The following is a 9254-nucleotide window of genomic DNA, read 5'->3' as shown; positions in this document are numbered from 1 at the left end:
CTAAAAGAGCGGGGCTTATGAGAGACTGGATGTTTTGGCATTAAAATGCACCCTTTGAGGTATCCCTTTCCCTCCCTAACTACAAAACAATCAGAGAACCCCACTGTAGAAGTTCAAGTGCCTTTTTAAGTTTTGTAATTTGTTCCTACCAACAGATAACATTTGTAAATGGGAAACATACGGACATTTTTCGCGGGGGCGTTTTCTACGGGAGGAGGGGGAGGATTGTCTAAGGGAATTTTCAGTGGGGAGAAAATCTTTTGGAATAATTTCCTTCAACAGGGATGCACTTTCCACGGGCGGGGGTATTTTCCAGGAGGGTATATTGCGCGGGGAGGGAGCATACTTTCCGCGGGGGGAGGGAAGTAAACGTCTAGAACAAATTCTCACAGCCAATTTCGTGGTCACTGATGATGGCGAAGAAAAAATGCACTAAAGAGAACTAATATGTGGGCATCTGACATCGTCTAGAATCATTTCCTGTAATTTTTTCTTTTCTTCACCATCATATGTTTCAAAAATTTCAAATTAAGAACTAATTACGTGACAAAACTTTCAAATTTAAGTAACAGAGAAACTGCTATTAGTTTTTTTTTTCCCTCATCATCTTTACTGGTTATTAAATGAAAAAAAAAGAAGCAAGTTTCTTCAGCTGAAGTAAGGAGCAGCATTAAAGATTAAAACGAATAGAAATTATTCGACATATAAGGGGGGCTGCTTCCTGCTCAATACCCCTATCTTCACGGTAAAGTTTTTAAATACTTTTAAAATACTTCCTTATTCTGATTAAATGTTCCTTGTGTTTGTGAAGCGTTCTTTAAGAATTGGGAAAAAAGGTCTAACTTTAGCATAAAGAGCAGATTGTTGAGAACGAGGCATCCCCCTCATATATGAATAATTTGTGTTCGTTTTAAGTTTTTACGTTGATCCTTGCTTTCAGTTGAAATAACTGTTTTTTTTTTCACTTAATTTCTGTTCATTTTTTAAATAATACCGGGAAAACCGCCCTTTCCCCTCAATGGAAATACCCCTCCCCCAAGAAAAACTCCTCAATGGAAAGTTCTCCTACGTAAAATACTCTTCTTCCCGGGAAATTATCCCAGGAGAATTCCATTTTCACTGCAAATTCCCCCAGACGAAATCTTGCTCATGATTCCGCCTGAAAAATTCTCCTTAGCATACTCTCATTCAAAAACACAATTGATTTTTATTTAATTTCTGATTGTTTTTTAATTCATACCGGATATCTGGTCTACGTGGGACTTTTTTTCCCGGAATTTGCTGAAAAAGCCTCAAAAAGCACATCTTTATGCAATTATTTTTTAAACTTTCAGTTAGCCACCAGATAATATAGGGGAAGGGGTAGGAAGAATTTCTCTTTGAGATAACCCTTAACTCTCAGGAATATCTATACACTAAGTCAGTAATATGTGCACTATAGAGTGACAGAAATATCTTAAAGGGCGCTTGTTTAAGGATGATTCATTAAAAAAACTTTTTCCACAAAATAAGTTTTTCAAAGAGAAGTAAAGAACTCCATTAAACTAAAAATGAGCAAAAATAAAATCAAATAATCTACCAGGCGTGAAACTACCACAAATCAGCATCAATAAATAAATGAAACCCAAAACGAACAGTAATTACAATAAATAACCGAGTCAAACTCAAAACGAGTAGAAATTAACAAGAGTAAGGCTTGAAACCCCTATGCCCTTCCCAAGGCATATTTGAATTGTATATTTAGTAATCAAATTGTTGATATTATTTGATTTGTTAAAGTTATGAAAGTAAAAACATTTATATTTTTTCAGTAAAGTGCAAACTGTTAAAGTTATTTTTTGCTCGTTTTGAATTTGACTCGGTTATTTATTGTAATTACTGTTCGTTTTGGGTTTCATTTATTTATCGATGCTGATTTGTATTAGTTTCACGCTTGGTAGATTATTTGATTCTGTTTTTGGTCATTTTTGGTTTAATGGAGTTCTTTAGTTTTCTCTGAAAAACTTATTTTGTGGAAAAAGTTTTTTTTAATTAATTTCTGTTCGTTTTATATTGACATTGGCTTTTCAGGTAAAAAGATAATAATACTTTAAATCCTTTGGTTTTTTTAGGACTTTATAGTTTGGCTTGCTATTTGTATGCTGGGGAAAAATTTTCAGCAATTTTTAATAACATACACCCTTTTAAAAAATCTGGACACAAATAGTAGTGTTTAATTTAGTTTCATACCTCCTCTAGTTGACCTCAAATAGAAAACTTGATACCATTCGCAAAAAAATCTGTTTACTTTATTTGATAGCTTGGAAACACTTACGCTATTTTGAATTGGTTAAATTTTAAGAGCAGAAGTAGCCCCGAAAGTTTGAATATAATGCCCTCAGACGTTCTTGGGATGACTGAGATGCCTTATTGGTAATTAGCATTAAGACAGTGCATTTTGATTTAATCTTAAAGCAACATTTATTTTTTAAACATAATGGGCAAATGGGAGGGTGGGCGTTGGAGGGGGACTAGTTGCCCTCCAATCACTTTCGACTATTAAAAGGGCATTAAACGAGGTTACTTTGAACTAAAAGTACCTTTTTTCTCCTTTATTTCGCAATAAATTTTGTAAACGGTAACATAACAACCTAGAAACACATTTCCATATGTATTCATAATTCGACGTGTTTCGGAAAATGGTCAGAGTGAGCGAAGCGTTAGTCACTATCCAATCATTTTCAACTATTAAAAAAGGCACTAGCCCTTTCAATTTCCAATTGAATGAGCCCTTTTGAAGTTTCTACGACAACACTTTCAATAAAAACTTTAAATACCCCCAGGGCATAACTTACAACCCTTGCCTTAAGGGCTGTGGGGGGAGGGGTTGTCATCCTCAAACACCTAATTTCCAGAACTTTCAACTACGTTGAATAAAATGGCTATCTAAAATTTTTATTGGATGTATTTAGGGAAAAGGTGGGCGTGAGAGGGGGGTTAGTTGCCCTCCAATCACTTTCGACTGTTAAAAGGGCACTAGCGCTTTGATTTTCCAGTTGAATGAACCTTTTTTGGAGTTTCTACGACAATGCCTTCTTTGAAAACCTTATATGCCCCCAAGGCATAACTTAAACCCCTTGCTCTGAGGGCTGTGGGGGATTGTCCTCCTAAAAACATATTTTCTATCAGGAAATCAACTTTGCTGAACATAATGGCTATCTCAAAATTTTGATCGGATGTGTTTGTGGGAAATGATGGAAATGGGGCGGGGGGGGGGGCTAGTGGCCCTCCAATCACTTTCGAATATTAAAAAGGGCACTAGCTCTTTGAATTTCCAATCGAATGAACATTTTTTGAAGTTTCCATGACAACGCCTTCTATAAAAACCTTATATGCCCCAGGGCATAACTTAAAACCCTTGCCCTGAGGGTTGTGGGGAAGTGTCCTCCTCAAAAACATATTTTCTATCTGGAAATCAACTACGCTGAACAAAATGGCTACCTAAAAATTTTGATTTGATGTGTTTGGGGGAATGATGGGCGTGGGGGGCTAGTTGCCCTCCAATCACTTTCGACTCTTAAAAAGGGTACTAGCCCCTTGAATTTCCAATCGAATGAGGCTTTTTTGAAGTATCTATGACAACGCCTTCTATAAAAACCTTATATGCCCCCAGGGCATAACATAAAACCCTTGTCCTGAGGGTTGTGGGGGAGTGTCCTCCTCAAAACATATTTTCTATCTGGAAATCAAATACGCTGAACAAAATGGCTATCTCAAAATTTTAATTGGGTGTGTTTGGGGGAATGATGAGCGTGGGGGGGGGGGCTAGTTGCCCTCCAATCACTTTCGACTATTAAAAAGGGCACTAGCCACTCCAATTTCCAATCGAATGAGTCCCTTTTGAAGTTTCTTGGACAACTCCTTCGATACGAAAAGCCCAGATATGGAGAAAAAAAACACATTGTGCCCACATCGTTCTCCAATCCTCCAATCAATTTCGACTATCAAAAAGGGCTAACGCCCTTTGAATTTCCAATCGAATGAGCCTGCTTTGAAGTTTCTACGACAACGCCTTCTATAAAAACCTTATATGCCCCCAGGGCATAACTTAAAACCCTTGCCCCGAGGGTTGTGGGGAGTCTCCTTCTTAAAAAGATATTTTCTATCTGGAAATCAGCTACGCTGACAAAATGCCTATCTCCAAATTTTGTTTGGATGAGTTTGGGGGAATTATGGGCGTGTGGGGGGGGGGGCTAGTTGCCCTCCAATCACTTTCGACCATTAAAAGGGCTCTAGCCATTGAATTTCCAATCGAATGAACCTTTTTTGAAGTTTCTACGACAACGTCTTCTATAAAACCTTATATACCCCCAGGGCTTAACTTAAAACCCTTACCCTAAGGGTTTTGGGGGAGTGTTCTCCTCAAAAACCGATTTTCTATCTGGTAATCAACTACGTTGAACAAAACGGCTATCTCACAATTTTGATTGGATGTGTTTGGGGGAAACATGGGCGTGGGGGGGCTAGTTGCTCTTCAATCCCTTTCGACTATTAAAAAGGGCACTAGCCTTTTGAATATCCAATCGAACGAGGCTGTTTTAAAATCTCTAAGACAACGCCTTCTCTAAAAACCTCATACGCCCCCTGGGCATAAATTAAAACCTTTGCTCTGAGGGGTTTGGGGGAGTCTCCACCTCAAAAACACATTTTCTATCTTGAAATAAATACGCGTAACAAAATGCCTATTTCAAAATTTTGATTGGATGTGTTTGGGGGAATGATGGGCGTGGAGGGGGGGGGCTAGTTGACCCTCCAATCACTTTCGACTATTAAAAAGGACACTAGCCCTTTGAACTTCCAATCGAATGAGCAGTTTTTGAAGTTTCTACGACAACACCTTCTATAAAAACCTTATATGCTCTAGGGCACAACTTAAAATGATTTCCCTAAAGGTTGTGAGGGGGTTTCCTCCTCAAAAATACATTTACTATCTTGAAATCAATTACGCTGAACAAAATGGCTATCTAAAAATTTTGATTGGATGTGTTTGGGAAATAATGGGCGGGGGGGGGGGCTAGTTGCCCTCAAATCACTTTCGACTATTAAAAAGGGCACTAGCCCTTTGAATTTCTAATCGAATTAGCCTGTTTTGAAGTTTCTACGACAACACCTTCAATAAAAACCTTATATACCCCCAGGGCATAAGTTAAAACCCTTACCCTGAGGGTTATGGGGGAGTTTCCTCCCCAAAAACATATTTTCTATCTGGAAATGAACTACGCTGAACAAAATGGCTATCTCACAATTTTGATTGGATGTGTTTGGGAGAATGATGGGCGTGGGGGGGGGGCTAGCTGCCCCCCAATCACTTTCAACTATAAAAAAGGGCACTAGCCCTTTGAATTTCCAATCGAATGAGCCTGTTTTGAAGTTTCTACGACAACGCCTTCTATAAAAAACCTTATATGCCCCCAGGGCATAACTTAAAACCCTTGCCCTGAGGGTTGTGGGGGAGTGTCCTCCTCAAAAACACATTGTCTATCTGGAAATCAACTAAGCTGAAATAAATGGCTATCTCAAAATTTCGATTGGACGTGTTTGGGGGAATGATTGGCGTGAAGGGGGGGGGGCTAGTTGCCCTTCAATAACTTTCGACAATTTAAAAGGGCTCTAGAACTCTTGATTTCCAATCGAATGAGCCCTTTTTGAAGTCTCTACGACGACCCCTTCCATACGAAGTGTCCTGCTTTAAAGAAAAAAAACAACTGTACATTGTGTCAACATTGATCTTATATGCCCTCTGGGCATAACTTAAAACCCTTGCCCCGAGGGTTGTGGGGGAGTGTCCTCCCCCAGAGAGCAAAATGGCTCTCTCAAAATTTTGATTGGATGTGTGTGGGGGAATGAGGAGCGTGGGGGGCTAGTTGCCCTCCAATCACTTTCGACTATTAAAAAGTGCACTAGCCCTTTGAATTTCTAATTGAATTAGCCTGTTGTGAAGTTTCTACGACAACGCCTTCTATAAAAAACTTATATACCCCCAGGGCATAACTTAAAACCCTTACCCTGAGGGTTATGGGGGAGTTTCCTCCCCAAAAACATATTTTCTATATGGAAATCAACTACGCTGAACAAAATGGGTATCTCAAAATTTTGATTGGATGTGTTTGGGGGAATTATGGGCGTGGGGGGGGGGGCTAGTTGCTCTCCAATCCATTTCAACTATTAAAAAGGGCACAAACCCATTTAACTCCCAATCGAAAGAGTCTTTTTTGAAGTTTCTACGACAACACCTTCTATAAAAACCTTATATGCCCCCAGGGCATAAATTAAAACCCTTGCCCTGAGGGTTGTGGGGGAGTGTCCTCCTCAAAAACACATTGTCTATCTGGAAATCAACTAAGCTGAAATAAATGGCTATCTCAAAATTTCGATTGGACGTGTTTGGGGGAATGATTGGCGTGAAGGGGGGGGGCTAGTTGCCCTTCAATAACTTTCGACAATTAAAATGGGCTCTAGAACTCTTGATTTCTAATCTAATGAGCCCTTTTTTAAGTCTCTACGACGACCCCTGCCATACGAAGTGTCCTGATTTAAATAAAAAAAAAACAACTGTACATTGTGTCAACATTGATCTTATATGCCCTCTGGGCATAACTTAAAACCCTTGCCCCGAGGGTTGTGGGGGAGTGTCCTCCCCCAGAGATCAAAATGGCTCTCTCAAAATTTTGATTGGATGTGTTTGGGGGAATGATGGGCGTGGGGGGCTGGTTGCCCTCCAATCACTTTCGACTATTAAAAAGGGTACTAGCCCTTTAAATTTGCAATCGAATGAGGCTGTTTTGAAGTTTCTAAGACAACGCCTTCTATAAAAACCTTATATCCCCCCAGGGCATAACTTAAAACCCTTGCCCTGAGGGTGGTGGGGGAGTGTCCTCCTTAAAACATATTTTCTATCTGGAAATTAAATACGCTGAACAAAATGGCTATCTCAAAATTTTGAGTGTATGTATTTGGGGGAATGATGGGCGTGGAGGGGGGGGGGCTAGTTGCCCTCCAATCACTTTTGACTATTAAAAAGGGCACGAGCCCTTTGTATTTCCAATCGAATGAGCCTTTTTCGAAGTTTCTACGACAACTCCTTCGATACGAAGTGCCCAGGTATGGAGAAAAAAAAAACACATTGTGCCCACATCGTTCTCCAATCCTCCAGTCAATTTCGACTATCAAAAAGGGCAAACGCCCTTTGAATTTCCAATCGAATGAGCCTGCTTTGAAGTTTCTACGACAACGCCTTCTATAAAAACCATATATACCCCCAGGGCATAACTTAAAACCCTTGCCCCCAGGGTTTTGGGGAGTGTCCTCCTCAAAAAGATATTTTCTATCTGGAAATCAGCTACGCTGACAAAATGCCTATCTCAAAATTTTGATTGATTGTGTTTGGGGGAATGATGGAAATGGGAGGGGGGCTAGTTGCCCTCCAATCACTTTCGACTATTAAAAAGGGCACTAGATCTTTAAATTTCCAATCAAATGAGCTTGTTTTGAAGTTTATAAGACAACGCCTTCTTTAAAAACCTTATATGCCCCCAGGGCATAACTTAAAACCCTTTCTCTGACGGTTGTGGGGGAGTGTCCTCCACAAAAACATATTTTCTATCTGGAAATCCACTACGCTGAACAAAATGGCTATCTCAAAATTTTGATTGGATATGATGGGTGGAATGAAGGGCGTGGGGGGCTAGTTGCCCTCCAATCACTTTCGACTATTAAAAAGGGCACTATCCCCTTGAATTTCCAATTAAATAAGGCTGTTTTGAAGTTTCTACGACAACGCCCTCTATAAGACCTTATATACCCCCAGGGCATAACTTAAAGCTCTTGCCCCGAGGGTTGTGGGGGAGTGCCTCCTCAAAACATATTTTCTATCTGGAAATCAAATACGCTGAACAAAATGGCTATCTCAAAATTTTGATGGGGTGTGTTTGGAGGAATGAGAGGCCCTTTGAATTTTCAATCAAATGAGCCTGCTTTGAAGTTTCTACGACAACGCCTTCTATAAAAACCTTATATGCCCCCAGGGCATAGCTTAAAACCCTTGTCCCGAGGGTTGTGGGGAGTGTCCTCCTCAAAAAGATATTTCCTATCTGGAAATCAGCTGCGCTGACAAAATGCCTATCTCAAAATTTTGATTGGATGTGTTTGGGGGAATGATGTTCGTGGGGGGGCTAGTTGCCCTCCAATCAATTTCGACTATCAAAAAGGGCAAGCACCCTTTGAATTTCCAATCGAATGAGCCTGCTTTGAAGTTTCTACGACAACGCCTTCTATAAAAATCTTATATGCCCCCAGGGCATAGCTTAAAACCCTTGCCCCGAGGGTTGTGGGGAGTGTCCTCCTCAAAAAGATATTTTCTATCTGGAAATCAGCTACACTGACAAAATCCCTATCTCAAAATTTTGATTGGATGTGTTTGGGGGAACTATGGGTGTGGGTGGGGGGCTATTTGCCCTCCAATCACTTTCTATTATTAAATTGGGCACTAGCACTTTTAATTTGCAATAGAATGAGTCTTTGTTGAAGATTCTACAACAATGCCTTCTATTAAAAACCTTATATAGCCCCAGGGCATAGCTTAAAAGACTTGCCCTGAGTGTTGCTAGAGAGTGTCCTCCTTAAAATCCTATTTTTTATCTGGAAATTAAGTACGTTGAACAAAATGGCTATCTCACAATTTTGATTGGATGTGTGAGGGGGAAAGATGGGCGTAGGGGGGTGGGGCTAGTTGTCCTCCAATCCCTTTCGACTATTAAAAAGGATACTAGCCCTTTGAATTTCCAATCGAATGAGCGTTTTGTGAAGTTTCTGCGACAACACCTTCTATAAAAACCTTATATGCCCCCAGAGCATAATTTAAAACCCTTGCCCTGAGGGTTTTGGGGGAGTGTCCTCCTCAAAAACACATTTTCTATCTTGAAATTAACTACGCTGAACAAAATTGCTATATAAAAATTTTGAGTGGATGTGTTTGGGGGAGTGATGGACGTGGAGGGGGGCTAGTTACCTTACCCTCCAATCCCTTTCGACTATTAAAAAGGGCACTAGCCCTTTGAATTTCCAATCGAATGAGCCTTTTTCGAAATTTCTACGACAACACCTTTTATAGAAACAATACTTGCCTCCGAGGCATAACTTAAAACCATTTCACAGAGGGTTTTGAAGGAGTGTCCTCCTCAAAAACACATTTACTATCTTGAAATCAATCACGTGTG

This window comes from Artemia sp. Qi Xiang Cuo, chromosome 21 (assembly GCF_049724085.1).
Source record: "Artemia sp. Qi Xiang Cuo chromosome 21, ASM4972408v1, whole genome shotgun sequence".
NCBI lineage: Eukaryota > Metazoa > Arthropoda > Branchiopoda > Anostraca > Artemiidae > Artemia > Artemia sp. Qi Xiang Cuo.
Note: the sequence above shows the minus strand (reverse complement) of the source record.